This window comes from Suricata suricatta, chromosome 5, assembly GCF_006229205.1.
Source record: "Suricata suricatta isolate VVHF042 chromosome 5, meerkat_22Aug2017_6uvM2_HiC, whole genome shotgun sequence".
NCBI lineage: Eukaryota > Metazoa > Chordata > Mammalia > Carnivora > Herpestidae > Suricata > Suricata suricatta.
This window is the reverse complement of record NC_043704.1, coordinates 126,782,680-126,800,325: the sequence shown is the minus strand read 5'-3', so window position 1 is coordinate 126,800,325 and position 17,646 is coordinate 126,782,680. Positions and strand designations below refer to the sequence as shown.

The 17,646-nt window shown below is 36.1% G+C and overlaps 1 protein-coding gene and 1 long non-coding RNA gene across 6 annotated transcripts in view; both read left to right on the top strand.

The window, feature by feature from the left end:
- The window catches only part of TMEM108 (transmembrane protein 108), a 338,666-nt gene that overhangs the window by 195,869 nt on the left and 125,151 nt on the right, over nt 1–17,646 (top strand). The window lies entirely within an intron of this gene.
- LOC115292272 overlaps nt 1–17,646 on the top strand; it is a 33,611-nt gene that overhangs the window by 471 nt on the left and 15,494 nt on the right. The gene's annotated exons all lie outside the window — the stretch shown is intronic.

Genomic DNA, 17,646 nt, shown 5'->3' with positions numbered 1-17,646 from the left:
AAAGGATTCAAGGAATTAGAAAAGGGGTCATAGTTGAGTCTAGAATTACTATGAAAAAAATTCAATGAAATAAGGGTGGTAGAAGATCATAGAAGGAAATGAGAAAGAAGAGAAAAATGGGAAACAAAATGAGATTTGAGAAGATCAAGGATATTTTAAGTAACCCTAATTCTATAATTACAGAGATCATAAAGATATGAACAGTTTTATTCCCTACTCAATATAATTTCCATAATAGAGTAAAAGTCCTCACAAGCCCAGCATATAGGAGTCTGGAAATTCCAGTGATTTGGCATTTGATGATTAGATATATCTTGTAAAATCCTGTGTTCCACCACTGAAGCCATGTGCTAACTCCACAAATAGACATTTTGGGTGAATTTTGGCAGGGGATTTGGGACAGAGAGTGTATCAGAGGCCAAGGATGTCTTAGGATAGGGAACAGAACGAAAATGAAAAGCCTAAAGTGAATCAAATGGCCACTGGACCACTAGTTGAATAACAAAGTTTGTTAATTTTGCAGAATCTGAAAGTCAAACCATTATGGTACAATGGATCTATCCAGTAGTACTGAATTGTTTACATATATTAAAAAAAAAAAAAAGGCAGGGTCAAGGGTACAGCCAGACCTTAGTGATGAGTTTTTTAGTTCATCAGGGACTCCTACAATAATGGCATCAACTATTGGGTCTTAGTTGTTTCCATGGTTACTTAGATGCCACCAGGATAACCCTGGTCATACTTATCCCACAACTGATGACATTTCAGAGCTGTGTTCCTTTGATTTGAAACCCAACTATAGGAAACACCCTCATTTTAAATTAAGTTTTGTAGTGAATAAATTTTCTTCACACTAAGGAATAAAAAGCTTTAAAATTATTTGAATAATATGGTTATTTCAGTGATTATGTGTATAACACATTTTATTAAGGAAATTTTAGTTTATGAAAAATATAGTAATTACATGTATTTTCCAGCTTTATTGAAATATAATTGAAATATACCATTGTGTGAGTTTAATGTGTACAATGTGTTGATTTCCCACATTTATATATTGCAAAATAATTACCACCATAGTGTTAACTAACACCTGAATTTAATCACATAGCATTTCTTTTTTGTTGTGGGAATGCTTAATATCTACTTCCAGCAACTTTCAAGTGTGTAATACAGTACTGTTAACTATATTCACCATGCTGTACATCGGATCCCAAGAACTATGCATTTTAGTATTGGAAGTTTGTAATCTTTGGCCAGCATCTTTCCATCTCCCCCGCCCGACCCCATGCCCCCCGGTAACCATCATTCTAATCTGTTTCTGTGAGTTTAGCTTTTTTATATTCTACATATGAGTGAAATCATACAGCATTTATCTTTCTCTGACTTATTTCACTTAGCAAAATACCCTACAATCCATCCATATTGTTGCAGGCAGCAAGAAAGGCTGAATATTATTCCATTGTGTAGGTATACTATATCTTCTTTATCTGATTATCTGTTACAGACACTTAGGTTGTTTCGTATTGTGGCTATTGTGAATAATGCTGCAGTGAATATGTGAACACAGCTATATCTTTGAGATCCTATTTTCACTTTCTTTGAATATATACCCAGAAGTGGGGTTGCTGGATCATATGGTGACACTACCTTTAATTTTTCAAGGAACCTCCATACCATTTTTCATAGTGGCTCTGTTAGTCTGCATTCTTACCATCAGTGTACAAGGGTTCCCTTTTCTCTGCATCCTTGCCAACACTTGTTATCTCTTATCTTTTTGATGTTGGCCATTCTAACAGGTATGAGGTGCTTTTCCTTATGGTTTTGATTTCCATTTTCCTGATGATTTGTGATGTTGAGCACCTTTTCATGTACCTATTAGCCATCTGTATTTCATCTTTGGAAAATATTTAATTCCTCTGCCTATTTTTCAACTTTTAGTTTATTGAGATACAATTGACATCTATCTCTGTGTAAGTTTAAGGTGTATAGCATAATGACTTTCATATATTGCAAAATAATGACCACAGTAAGTTCAGTTAACCTCCATCATCTCATATAGATACAAAAGGAAAAGAAGGTTTTTTCCATGTGATGAGAACTTTTAGGATGTATTGTCTTAGTAATGTTCAAATATATTAAAGAAGAGTTTGTTACAGTCATGTACATTACACCCCCCCCTACTTATTTATCTTATAACTGGAAGTTTGTACTTTTTACCACATATATCTAGTTCCCCCACATCACCTCTGGTAACCACAAATCTGATCTCTTTTTCTATGAGTTTAGGTGTTTTTTTTTTAAGATTCCAGATCTAAGTGAGATCATATAGTATTTTCCTTTTTCTGTATCATTTATTTCACTTAATAATGCCTTCAAGCTTCATGTTGTTGCAAATGGCAAGATTTCTTTTTTATGGGTGAATAGTATTCCACTGTGTGCGCGCACATGTGCATGCACACATACACACACACATACACACTACATTTTCTTTATCCATTAATCTCTCAGTAAACACTTAGGTTGTTTCCATGTCTTGGCTATTGTAAACAGTGTTTCTGTAAACATTAAGGATACAGATATCTCTTTGACATAGTAATTTTGTTTCCTTTGAATATATACACAGGAATGGGATTCCTGGATCCTATTGTAATTCCATTTTAAATTTTTTGAGGAACCTCCATTCTGTTGTCCAAAGTTGCTGTACTAATTTGCAATTCTACCAGCAGTACACAAGGCTTCCCTTTTCTCTACATCCTGTGTTTTTGATGCTAGCCGTTCTAACAGGTGTGAGATAATATATCATTATGTTTTTGATTTGCAATTCCCTAAGGATAGTGATATTGAAGACCTTTTCATTTACCTATTGGCCATTTCTGTTTTCTTTAGAAAAATGTCTAGTCAAGTCCTCTTTCATTTTTTAATCAGATGTTTTTGCTAGTCAGTTGTTGGAGTTATTAATATATCTTGGATATTAACCCTTTATCAGATATATGGTATGAAAATATTTTTTTCCCATTTTATAGGTTGCCTTTTCATTTTGTTGATGGCTTCCTTCACTGGGCAGAATCTTTCAAATTATATGTAGTCCCACTTGTTTATTTTTGCTTTTGTTGACTTTTTTTGTTAAATCCAAAAATGAAATCATTGCTAAGATAGATGTCAGTTAGTTTTTCCCTATGTTTTTTATTAAAGTTTTATGATTTCATGTCTTATGTTTAAGGCATTAATCCATTTGAGTTGATTTTTGTGTATGATGTCAGATAAGAGCTACATGTATTTTTAAAATATATATATATATTTTTTTTTTCACATTCATTGTTTTATTTAATCCTCATAACTATCTGGATAACCCAGTTTTGCAAGAGAGGATTGAAACTCAGAAAAGTGATTAATACTGGAGGTTCAACATGTTGGAGAAGTAGGGGGACCCAAAGTTCCCTCATCCCTCAGACACAGCAGTCTTGAGACCAAAGGACTTTGAATTCCAAGAGTCTGGGCTGCAGAGTGACAGAGATGTCTCCAGGAACCGACAGGGACAACTGGCAGGCCATAGGTGCACGATTGTGAACTGGGAGAGATAAACTGGGCAATGGAGGCATGGAGGAAAGGATCCTTTTCTTTAGAGAGACAAAGGGAAGAGAAAGAGAGTCTGAAAATATAGGATGGTATTTGGAGAAGAGAAAAACCACGGACTGGGGATGAAGAAAGATCCAGTCTCTAACTGCAGGGCTTTCTCCAGACAGAGGCTAGCTGCCCTGTTCACGCACCATGAGAAGAGGGGAGCCAGCCCTGGGCTTAGGAACTAGTTCAGAGGCCAGTCCACAGTGGGAGAAAGCGGTCCCCTCCCTGGAGTGCTGTGGGAAGAAGGTATATAGCCGTTCAAAGGATAAAGGTTCCTGCCTGTGCCCACCAGCCAGAAGCCATTTTTCGGTGTGGCAGCAAAGAAATCTCAAGCCCAGCAGAAGAGGAGAAATAATATAGAATCAAAAAAAAAAAAAAAAAAGGAACAGACCAATGACACTAAGAGCTATTTTTTTTTTGGAAAAAAAAATACACAAAATTGATAAACCCCAAGCCAGACTTCTCAAGAAGAAAAGATAGAGGATTCAAACAGATAAAATCACAAATGAAATTAGACTTATCACAACCAATCCCTCAGAAGTACAAACAATTATCAGAGAATACTGTGAAAAATTATTAGCCAACAAACTGGACAACCTGGAAGAAATGGACAAATTCCTAGACACCTACACACTACCAAAACTTAAACAGGAAGAAATGGAAAATTTGAACAGACCCATAACTAGTGAAGAAATTGAGTCAGTTATCAAAAATCTCCCAATAAGAGTCTTGGACCAGATGGCTTCCCAGGGGAATTCTACCAGACAGTTAAAGCAGAGTTAATACCTATCCTTCTCAAGCTGTTCCCAAAAATAGAAATGAAAGGAACGCTTCCAGATTTCTTCTATGAAGCCAACATTACCTTGATTCCCAAACCGAGACCCCATAAAAAGGAGAATCACAGGCCAATATCCCTGATGAACATGGCTGCAAAAATTCTCAAGATACTAGCAAATTGAATTCAACAGTATATAAAAAAAACTATTCACCATGATCAAGTGGGATTCATTCCTGGGCTGCAGGGCTGGTTCAGTATTTGCACATCAGTCAATGTGATACATCACCTTAATAAAAGAAAGGCTAAGAACCACATGATCCTGTCAATAGATGCAGAAAAAGCACTCAACAAAATACAATATCCTTTCTTAATAAAAACTCTCAAGGAAGTCTGGATAGAAAGAACATACCTAAGCATCATAAAAGCCATATATGAAAAGCCCACAGCTAATATCATCCTCAATGGGGAAAAACTGAGAGCTTTCCCCTTGAGATCAGGAACACAGCAGGGATGTCCACTCTCACCACTGCTGTTTAACAAGTGTTAGAAGTCTTAGCATCAGCAATCAGACAACAAAACAAATTAAGAGGCATCGAAATTGGCAAAGAAGAAGGCAAACTTTCACTTTTCACGGATGACATGATACTCTACATGAAGAGCCCAAAAGACTCCACCAAGAAGTTGCTAGAACTGATACATGAATTCAGCAAAGTCACAGGATACAAAATCAATATGCAGAAATCAGTTGCATTTCTATACACCAACAATGAAGCAACAGAAAGAGAAATCAAGAAATCAGTCCCATTTACAATTGTGCCAAGAACCATAAAATACTAGGAATAAACCTAACCAAAGTTGTAAAAAACCTGTACGATGACAACTATAAAAAGCTTATGAAGGAAATTGAAGAAGACATGAAGAAATGGAAAAACATTGCATGCTCATGGATTGGAAGAATAAATATTGTTAAAATGTCAATACTCCCCAAAGCCATCTATACATTCAGTGCAATCTCAATCAAAATTGTACCGGTATTCTTCTCAAAGCTAGAACAAACTATCCTAAAATCTGTATGGAACCACAAAAGACCCCAAATAGCCAAAGTAACATTGAGGAAGAAAACCAAAGCAGGAGGCATCACAATTCCAGATTTTAGCCTCTACTACAAAGCTGTTATCGTCAAGACAGTATGGTATTGGGACAAAAACAGACACATAGACTAATGGAATCTAATAGAGAACCCAGAATTGGACCCCAAAACATATGGCCAAGTAATCTTTGACAAAGCAGGAAAGAGTATCCAATGGGAAAAAGACCGTCTCTTTAGCAAATGGTGCTGGGAGAATGGGACAGCAACATGCAGAAGAATGAAACTAGACCACTTTCTTATACCATATACAAAATTAGACTCAAAATGGATAAAAGACCTGAATGTGCGACAGGATATCATCAAAACCCTAAAGGAGAAAGCAAGAAACAACCTCTTTGACCTCAACTGCAGCAATTTCTTGCTCAACATATCTCCAAAGTCAAGGGTATCAAAAGCAAAAATGAACTGTTGGTATAAAGTTTCAGCACTGCAAAAGAAACAGCCAACAAACTAAAAGGCAACCAACGGAATGGAAAAAGATAGTTGCAAATAACATATCAGGTAAAGGATTAGTATCCAAAGTCTATAAAGAATTTACTGAACTCCACACCCAAAAAAACAAATAATCCAGTGAAGAAATGGGCAAAAGACATGAACAGACACTTTTCCAAAAAAGACATTCAGGTGGCCAACAATCACATGAAAAGATGCTCAACATCACTTATCATCAGGGAAACACAAATAAAAACCACAATGAGATACTACCTTACACCAGCCAGAGTGGCTAAAATCAACAATTCAGGAAATAACAGATGCTGGCACAAATGTGGAGAAACAGAAACTCTCTTGCACTGTTGGTGGGAATGCAAACTGCTGTAGCCACTCTGGAAAACAGTGTGGAGGTTCCTCAAAAAATTAAAAATAGAACTACCCTATAACCCAGCAATAACACTGCTAGGAATTTATCCAAAGGATACAGGAGTGCTGATGCATAGGGGCACATGTACCCCTATGTTTATAGCAGCACTTTCAACAATAGCCAAATCATGGAAAGAATCTAAATGTCCATCAACTGATGAATGGATAAAGAAGATGTGTTTTATATGTACAATGGAATACTACTTGGCAATGAGAAATAATGAAATCATGCTATTTGCAGCAACATGGATGGAACTGGAGGATATTATGCTGAGTGTAATGAATCAATCAAAGAAAGACAGATACCATATGTTTTCACCCATGTGTGGAACTTGAGAAACGTAACAGAAGACCATGGGGGAAGGGAAGGGGAAAAAAATAGAAACAAACAGAGAAGGAGGAAGGCAAACCACAAGAAACTCCTAAATACTGAGAACAAACTGAGGGTTGATCAGAGGGTGGGGGAGAGGGGAAAATGGACGATGGGCATTGAGGTGGGCACTTATTGGGATCAGCACTGAGTTTTTTGTAAGCGATGAATCACTGAAATCTACCTCCAAAAGCAGTGGCACACTGTATACACTGTATGTTAGCCAATTTGGCAATAAATTACAATCAATCAATCAATAAAAAGAAATGAAATTAAAAAGAAAGATGATAATACTTAAGGTCATACAATTAGAATGTGGCACAGAAAGACATCATCATCTATATTCTTCCATAACACTTTTGAGTATAACTTATAGTTAATTTTATTCTTCCACATGCTAAATTGAATCAAGTCTAGCATCATACTCTTTGAGCTTCCTTTCTCTTATATATTATCTAAAACATTTAGGAGTTAATCAGTTCAAAAGGGAAATCCTCCAGATGCTCTCTTCTCTTCTGTTGGTGCTCTTGGGTACTATTTGGTGTTGCTGTGGTTCCTATAACTTCTCGCTGACCTATATCACCACCTCTGATCCTATTGCTTCTCTTCTCTGATTGCCTCTACTGGACCCTTCCTTAGGAAAGTCTTTCTGGCTCCAGTTCTAGCTGCTTGCAGGCTCGTCTTTGTTGGGTTTTTTTTTTTTACTGTGTCTTTTTTTTTGTTGTTTTTTTTAATAATTGAGATGTAATTAATCTATAACATTATATTAGTTTCAGTTGTATAACATAATGAGTCAATATTTGTATATGTTGTGAAATAATCACAATCTAGTTACCATGCATCACCATAATTACAGAATTTTTTTTCTTGTGATGAGAACTTCTAAGATTTACTCTTATCAACTTTTAAATATGCAATTTGTTATTAGTAACTACAGTCACCATGCTGTACATTACATCTTCATGACTTCATTATCTTCTAAGTTTTTACTTTTTAATTGCCTTCACCCATTTTGCTTACCCTCTACTCCTGCTCTTCTCTGTCAACCATCATTCTGTTCTCTGTGTCTCTTGGCTTGGTTTTAGTTTTGTTTGTTTGTTTGTGTTTTAGATTCCACATGTAAGACATATCATACAGAATTTGTCTTTCTCTGACTTACTTCACTTAGCATAAGCATGCCCTCAAGGTCCATTCATGTTGTTATAAATGGCAATATTCCATTAATTTTTATGGCTGCATAGTGTTCCTGTGTGTGTGTGTGTGTGTGTGTGTGTGTGTGTGTGTGTGTGTGTGTGTGGTGTGTGTATCTTAATCCACTTATTCATTGATGGACACTTAGGTTGTTTCCATATCTTGGCTATTATAAATAATGCTACAGTGAAGATGAGGCTGCATACATCTTTTCAAATTAGTGTTTTCATTTTATTTGAATGAACATCTAGAAGTGGAATTGCTGGATCACATAGTAGTTCTGTTTTTAATTTTTTAAGGAGCCCCCTAATGTCTTCCATAATAGCTGCACCAATTGACATTGCCACTAGCAGTACACAGAGTTTCCTGTTCTCCACATCCTTGCCAACATTTGTTATTTCTTATCTTTTTGACAATAGCCAGTCCGACAGGTATGAGGTTATCTCTCATATTGTTTTGACTTGCATTTCTCCCATGATTAGTGATATTGAACATTTTTCATGTGCCTGTTGACCATCTACATATTTTCTTTGGAAAAATGTCTATTCCAATCTGCCCATGTTTTAATCAGATTGGTTTTTTGCTGTCATATGAACTCTATATATATTTTGGATGTTAACTCTTATCAATAACATGGTTTGCAGTTGTTTTCTTCATTCAGTACATTGTCTTTTCATTTTGTTGGTGATTTCTTTTGCTGTGCAGAGGCTTTTTTGTTTGATATAGTCTCACTTGTTTATTTTTGCTTTTTGAGTCAGATCCAAAATATCATTGCAAAGACCAATGTCAAGGAGCTTACCACCTATATTTCCTTATAGGAGTTTTATCAGTTTAGGTCTTACATTCAGGTCTTTAATCCATTTTGAATGAACTTTTGTGTATGGTGCAGGACAGTAGGCTAGTTTCGTTGTTTTTGTATATAGCTGTCCAATTTTCCTAATGCCATTTATTGAAAATAGTGTCCTTTTTCCACTCTATATTCTTGTTTCCTCGACCATTTGTCTGTGGGTTTACTTCTGGGTTTCCTATTCTGTTCCATCAATCTATATATCTGTTTTTATGCCAATGTCACATATTTTGATTACTATAGCTCTGTGATACAGTTTGAAATCAGGGGGCATGATACCTCCAATTTTGTTCTTTCTCGATGCTTGAGGTATTTTGTGGTTCCATGCATATTTTAAGATTGTTTTCTATTCTATGAAAAATACCATTGGAATTTTGATAGGGAATGTTTTGAATCTATAGAGTGCTTTGGGAAGTATAAACATTTTAACAATGTTCTTCCAGTTCTTGGGCAAGGAATATCTTTCAGTTTATTTGTATATCATTCTGTTTCTTTGATCCATATCATAGTTTTCAGTGTACAGTTCTTTTACCTCCTTATTTAAATTTATTCCTAGATATTTTATTCTTGTTGATGCAATTCTAATTGTGACTGTTTTCTTAATTTCTCTCTTTGATAGTTCATTGTTAGTATACAGAAACAGCATTGTATATTGATTTTTGTATCTTGCAACTTTACTGAATTCATTTACTCTAACAGTTTTTTTGGTGGAGTCTCTAAGATTTTCTACATATAAAATCATGTCATCTACAAATAGTGACAGTTGTACTTTTTTTTTTTTTTTTTAATAACTGAATGCCTTTTAGGGCATCTGGGTGGCTAAGTCAGTTAGGCGTCCAAGTCTTGATTTGGGCTCAGGTCATGATCTCTTGATTGTGAGGTGAAGCCCTGCATCAGGCTCTGTGATGGCCTTGGAGCCAGCTTAAGACACTCTCTCTTCCTCTCCCTCTGCCCCTCCCCTTCTCATACTCACTCTCTCATTCATAAATAAATATAAATAAATAAAATAAATGGATGCCTTTTATTTCTTTTTCCTGCCTAATTGCTTTGGCTTGGACTTCCAATACTATACTGAATTAAAGTTGTGAAAATGAGTATCTTTATCTTGTTCCTGATCTTTCACCATTGTGATGTTAGCTGTGGGCTTATTATATATGATTTTTATCAGGTTGAATACAATTCCATCTATACCTACTTTGTTGAGAGTTCTTATCATAGATGGATTTTGACTTTTGTCAAATGCTTTTTATGCTACTGTTGAGATCATAGGATTTTTAACCTTCATTTTGTTAACATAGTGTATATTATGTTAATTTGTGGATGTTGAGCAATCCTTGCATCCCTGGAGTAAATCTCACCTGATCATGGTGTGTGATCCTTTAAATATATTGTTGAATTTAGTGTGTTAATATTTTGTTGAGGACTTTTGTAGATATATATGTTTAAGCTTCAAAAATTATGGTTTTAGAGGTATCTGTAGAGTAACATCCAATAACTTAGAAATGTAGTATTCTGGCTGAATTCTGTGTAGGACTTTGCTAGATGATAGATTTATAATGTATTACACTCTCAGTATTAGCAAGTCTACATGTACACATAGATAATCTCAATAGTTGATCAACAGAATTTTCTAGGATATGTACGGATTATCAAATGTCAAACAATTGTGATTTTCCAGACCCACCGCTTTCAGGGAATTTTATTCTATTACAGAAATTGTACTGAATAACAAATTTAATAATTAAAAATTTTTTAATGTTTTTAATTTATTTTTGAGAGATAGAGACAGCACGAGCAGGGGAGGGTCAGAGAGAGAGGGAGACCCAGAATCCGAAGCAGGCTCCAGGGTCTGAGCTAGCTGTCAGCACAGAGCCCACCGTGGGGCTCAAACCCACGAACCGTGAGATCATGACCTATGCCAAAGCCGGAAGCTGGATGCTTAACTGACTGAGCCACCCAGGCACCCCCAAATATAGTAATTTAAAACATTGGTATTATTTCTAACTGTAGGGTGGGAGAAACTTTCTAAAATCCTCAATTCTCTCGACTAATTTTAGGTGTCTCATTTTTCTTCTTCTTTACTCTTTCATATCTCAAAGCTGAATTTTTTGTCATTGAGCCACTTGCCTAAAATCATGTGGTCAGTGAAACAAGAATCCCATTGATATTGTTTGTATGTGGTACTTCATATGCAGTCTAGGCTTTGATTTATATAGTCTTGCTGTCATGCCTGGCCAGTTGGTAAGCTTCCATAGGACTTCATTCAATCCTTAGCCAGCCATTCTGTAACCCCAGTAGGCACTAATGGACAAAGATATTCAGTAAGTTTATTCATTCAATAAATATTTGAATGTCTACTATGGGCCAATCATTGTGTTAGATCCTGTGTTAAGATCCCTTAAAGGAAGGAAGGAAGGAAGGAAGGAAGGAAGGAAGGAAGGAAGGAAGGAAAAAGAGAGAGAGAGAGAGAGAGAGGGAGGGAGAGAGAGAGAAAGAAAGAAAGAGAGAGAGAGAGAGAAAGAAAGAAAGAAGAAGCCAAATCTTAAGAGTCCAGAGAAAGACAGTTAAAAATTATTCCTTTCCGAAGCAAATTTAATGGACATTCATTAACACTTACTATGTGGTCAGGATCCGTGCTTCTTCATCTTGAGATCCCACTATCTTCAGTGCTAGCCAACATGATCATCACGGAAGGGGGAGAAATATTGGATACTTATCCTTCTTTGCCTAGAAGTAATACAAATGAATTTCTGCTTCCATCCCAATAGCTATATCTAGTCATATGGCCCCATTTGGATGCAAGGGGACTGGCAATAGTCTGTGGCTGTGCAGATACTTCCCAGCAACAAATCTTCACTATGGGAGGGAAACATAAATCTTGGATAGTGACCGAGTCATCTCTGTGTTCTTGACTCTAAGCTGAAGACCATAGGTGGGAGGATAACTAATAAAACCAGACATCCTTTAAAGCATTCAGTTCTTCTGACACCCTGTACTACACAGTAAAATAAAGGCAACAGGAACGGTTCATAGAAATAGCTAGTTCTAAGCCCTGTTGCTGTGAAATTCTTACAGTATTATTTCACGAATAATTTTCTATTATGGAGTTCCATTATTGTCACTCTCATCATCACCACATCTGTTGATGTGAGTGCCCTTGAAATAAATGAGCAAATGACCAAAACCACATTAATTTCAAGTTTTGATAGACTCATGGGACTAAATATTCCTATTTACAGATTTAAAAGGATGAAAGGAAAGTAAAACAGGATTCATTTCAACTCCCTGCTGTGATCGTATTAAAAGAGCTGTAAAGGTCTGGATGTGTGAGCTGAATTAAAACAGAACTGTCATCTAAGGTTATTCAGATTGTGAATTGAAGATAGTACAGAAGCCATTTACATTTTAAACTGTATTAATGGTGTCCTCCTAGAGTTATATAGCTAATTTGTGAAGGACCTGAATAAAAATTTTTAGTAGTGGAGTCATTAGGAAAACAATGTTTTAAACACAGCGTATGATGCTATAATTGTAAATCCACATTGAGACCCAGCAGATAACTTTCCTTTTAGATTTATTTTTGATGTAAGATTTAATCAGTTTTTCTTGGTACAATATGTTGGGAAGTATTGCTCCATAAGCAAATATTTCATGTTCCTGGCGGTAAGTGGAAAGTAAAATCAAGAGGAAGAGAGTTGAGAGTATAATAAAAGCTAGAGAAGTCTTTTCAGTTACTCCATCCTAGGTATCACTGCTTATAAAAATGTATTAGACTCTTTAGGTATGATCAGATTAATACAGAAAATTGAAAGGTTTACCACCTTCTGATAGGTTTTTAAAATTCCAAATCTGTAGAAAGATTTCTTTTACCAGTGTTTAATTTAATTTTACCTGGTTTCATAATTTACCAAGCTTTGCTTTGTTGACTGATAACCATCTTCAAAAATGTGTTCCATATACTTGAAACTCGGTAGGAGAATTTAAGTGTTCTCACCAAAAAAAGAAAAGGTAAATTTGTGGTGATGACTAGGTTAATTGGCTTGATTGTGGTAATCATTTTACAACATATCCATATATTAAAATACCATCATGTGTACCTTAAATGTATACAGTTTTTGTTTGTCAGTTGTACCTCAGCAAGCCTGGAGAAGAGGGGACAAAAACAATGTGTTCTGAATCTTTCCTCTGTCCTTCTGTAGTCATTATGTACATCAACAAAAAGGAAAAAGATGGGGCACCTGGGTGGCTCAGTCAGCCAGGTGTCTGACTCTTGGTTTCAGCTCAAGTCATGATCTCATGGTTCATGAGTTCAAGTCCTCCATCAGACTCTGCACTTACAGTGCAGAGCCTGGTTGGGATTCTCTCTCTCTCCTCTCTCTGCTCATCGTGCTCTCTCTCTCTTCTGCTCGCTTGCTCTCTCTCTCAATAAGTAACTAAATAAATAACTTTTTAAAATATATTTAAAAAATAAAAAGATAATAGGTCTACTCTCACAGAGCTTCTGGGTAATTCCAATAAGTGTGGGAGGTAGCAACTTGGAAAGATAATTTTAAAAACTAAATTATAAACCCGGCTTCAGCACACCAGAGGATCCTAAACATGTCATGTGAAGAAGCATGAGTCATATTCCTATTAAAGAACATATAAAAGATATTCATTAAATATTTGTAGGTTGAATGTACCTAGAAAAAATCTACCTGCAACAAAGGCAGCCAATGAACAAAGCCACTATTCATTGTTATGGGTATTGGTGGAAAAAATAGTAGTAACACTAGCCCCCTTGAGAATTTCTAACCATTTCCCTGCTCTCTTGAAGTTTGGATTTTGAATCCATATTATATAGATAGTATGAGTAACTCCAAGAGGAGATAAAATAAAAATATTTCTGTTGGGTAACGAGCACCTTTTGGGGGCCAGCCAAAAGTGGAAATTCTCTTGGTAGGAAAGCATCCTCAACCAAGGGGACTCTGGATACCTAGAGATTAACTTTAGCCCAATATGAGATTCTAATAAAAAATGACCAAATGCATAAGGAAACAAACTATGATAGCAAGAGTCGGCAAGAGGAGAGAAAGGAAGGAGAAAAGAGATTGATTTTAGATCTCCAAGAACTTTAGATATTGGAATTATCAGATACAGAATAAGAGCTATGGTATTTTCATTATCAGTGTTTAATAAATTACCCCAGAATTTAATAACATAAAACAACCAGTTATTAGGTGCGTGGAATCTGTGGGTCAGGAACTCTGGGTTTGGGGAATGGTTTTACTTGCTCCATGTTGCCTGAGTCCACAGCTAGATGGGTGATAGGCTGCTACGACTCAACTGCTAGACTCTGAAGGTTTGTTTACTCATATTTCTGGTGGTTCATGCTGGCTGTGATTGAGGCCTTAGTTGAAGTTATCAGTCAAAACATCCAAATGTGGCCTCTCAGTGTGGCCTGGGCTCCACATAGCGTGTGGATGGTTCTCAGGGAATCTGCGAAAGAGTCAGGGAGAAGCTGTATCATCTTTTCTAATCTCGCCTCATCGTCATGCAGCATGACTCCCACTGCATTCTGTTTGAAAGAAAATCAATCACAAAGGCCTGGCCAGGTTTGAGAGAAAGGAAGAGATTTTACCTCTTGGTAAGGATTGTCAAGATTCTGAGAAGGAATTTGAAACTAGAAATACTGTTGTAGCCATTTTAGAAAAAGACAGTCTATTACAATAGGTAAAAATACTTGAACAAATAAAAGAAATCGGGGAGAAGAATCTTGAGATAATAGATTATTAAATCTAACCAATTAGAGGGTACCTGCGTGGCTCAATTGGTTGAGCATTTGACTTTGGCTCAGATCATGATCTCACCATTCATGAGTTCAAGCCCCACGTCAGGCTCTGTGCTGATGGCCTAGAGCCTGGAGCCTGCTTCATATCCTGTGTCTCCATCTCTCTCTTCCCTCCCCTGCTGATTCTCTGTCTCTATCTCTCTCTCAAAAATAAATAAATGTTAAAAAAAAAACCCACTCAACTAACCAGTTAGCATTCCCTATCAAAATAACCAGCATTATTCACAGAGCTAGAATAAACAATCCTAAAATTTGTATGAAACCATAAAGGACCCCAAATAGCCAAAGCAGTCTTGAAAATGAAAACCAAAGCTGGAAGCATCACAATTCCAGATTTCAAGCTGTATTCCAAACAAAGCTGTCATCATCAAGACAGCATGGTACTGGCACAAAAACTGACGCTCGGATCAATGAAAAATAATAGAGAACGCAGAAGTGGACCCGCAAATATATGGCCAGCCAATCTTTGACAAGCAGGAAAGAATATCCAGTGGAATAAAGACAGACTTTTCAGCAAATAGTGCTGGGAAAACTGGACAGCGACCTGCAGAAAAATGAACCTGGACCACTTTCTTACACCATACACAAAAATAAACTCAAAATGGATGAAAGACCTAAATGTAAGATAGAAAGCCATCACAATCCTAGGGAGGAAATCAGGCAAAAACCTCTTTGACCTCAGCCCTAGCAGCTTCTTACTCAACAGATCTCTGGAGGTAAGGGAAAGAAAAGCAAAAATGAACTGTTGGGACTTCATCAAAATAAAAAGCTTCTGCACGGCAAAGGGAACAGCAAAACTAAAAGGCAACTGACAGAATGGGAGAAAATATTTGCAAATGACGTATCCAAAATCTATAAAGAACTTATCAAACTCAACACCCAAAAAACAATCCAGTGAAGAAATGGGCGAAAGACATGAATAGACACTTTTCCAAAGAAGACATCCAGACGGTTAACAGACACATGAAAAAATGCTCAGCATCATTCATCATTAGGGAAACACAAATCAAAACCAGGATGAGATACCACCTTATACCAGTCAGAATGGCTAAAATAAACAGCTCAGGCAACAACAGATGTTGACAAGGATGCAGAGAAAAAGGATCTCTTTTGCACTGCTGGTGGGAATGCAAACTGGTGCAGCCTCTCTGGAAAACAGTGTGGAGGTTCCTCAAAAAGTTAAAAGTAAAACTACCCTACACCCAGCAATCATACTACTAGGTATTTATTTATCCAACGGATACAGGTGTACTGTTTGAAAGGGGCACATGCACCCCATCCTTCTATACTATTGACAATAGCCAAAGTATGGAAAGAGCCCTAATGTCCATTGACAACAAATGGATAAAGAAGTATATACAGTGGTGTATACACACACACACACACACACACACACACACACATATACATATACAATTACTCAGCAATGAAAAAAAATGAAATCTTGCCATTTGCAACTATGTGGATGGAGCTAGAGGGTATTATGCTAAGTGAAATTAGAGAAAGGCAAATATCATCTGACTTCACTTATATGTGGAATTTAAGATATAAAACAGATGAACATAAGAGAAGGGAAGCAAAAATAATATAAGAACAAGGAGGGGGACGAAACATAAGAGACTCAAATATAGAGAAAAAGCAGAGAGGGTTGCTGGAGAGGTTGTGGGTGGGGAGATGGGCTAAATGGGTCAGGGTCATTAAGGAATCTATTCTTGAAATCATGGTTGCACTATATGCTAACTAATTTTAAAAATAATAAAATACAAAAAAATTAACCAGCTAGATTTTTAAAAAAGAACTAACTACATCTTATAGAACTGTAAAGATGTGATTATTAGAATTTGAAACTCAGGGTACACGGGTGGCTCTGTTGATTAAGCATCCAAATCTTGATTTCAGCTCAGGTCATGATTTCATGGCTCGTGGGATTGAGCTCTCTGTCTTCCCTTCTCCACTTGCATGCTCTCTCCCTCAAATAAACATTAAGAAAAATTGAAACCCAGTGGATGGATTAAATAGCAGATTAAATGTCTTTAAAAAATTTATAGGAACACAAAGTTTAATTAATTACATGGAATTAATTATGGAGAAATAGAAGGTAAAAAATGCTAGTGATTGATATATGTAAGATAATATGAGAAGGACTAATGTGAGTACATTTAGGGATTCAGGAAGAGAATAGAGAAAATAAGAGAGAAGTATTTGAAGATGTAACAGTTAAGAATATTTGCTAGAATGTATGAAAGATATGAATACTCAGATTTTGACAATGCTGTGAGTCTTAAGAAAAAAATAAAAAGAACTCCATACCTAGATAAATAAAACAGTGAAATTACAGATAACAGATGGTCTTAAAAGTGGTCAGTAGAAAAAGTTACTTAGAAAGGAGTAACATTTAAACTGACAATTAACTGCTCAGCCACTCTAGTATCCAGAAGACCATGAAATAATGCCTTTAGAATGCTGATAATTGACACCGTCAACTTAAAATTAAGGATCTAATGAAACTGTCTTTACAGCATGAGAGTAAAATAATGTTCACATTTATTAAAAATAGAACATTTCCCAGATGGACCCTTGTTTACAGAACTTCTGAAAGATATGCTTTAGGAAGAAGAGAATTCTTCTTAGAAGGATGGTCATAAAAGAAATTAATAATTTTCTATATTAATATAATGTCTAATTATAGGGTTAAAGGAAAATAAAACTAAGGAAATATACTGTCCAACAGTAGCATGTAGGTTTGGGGGCATTGAGCAGAGTCAGTCTTCTAAATTCTTATGGTGTTTGAGAAGGTGGAAAATACATTGTCAAGTAGTCATGACAAAATTTTAAGGGAACCGCTTAAAAAAAAATAGAGATAAATTACAAACAAGTTGAGCAAAAAAATCTATTGGAATAAGAAAAAAAAATACATTCCAAAAGAAGGTAATGGGGTGGGGGGGGCAAGTGGGCATAAAATTAGATAAATAGGACAAGGTAGAAGTAAATCTAAATATCA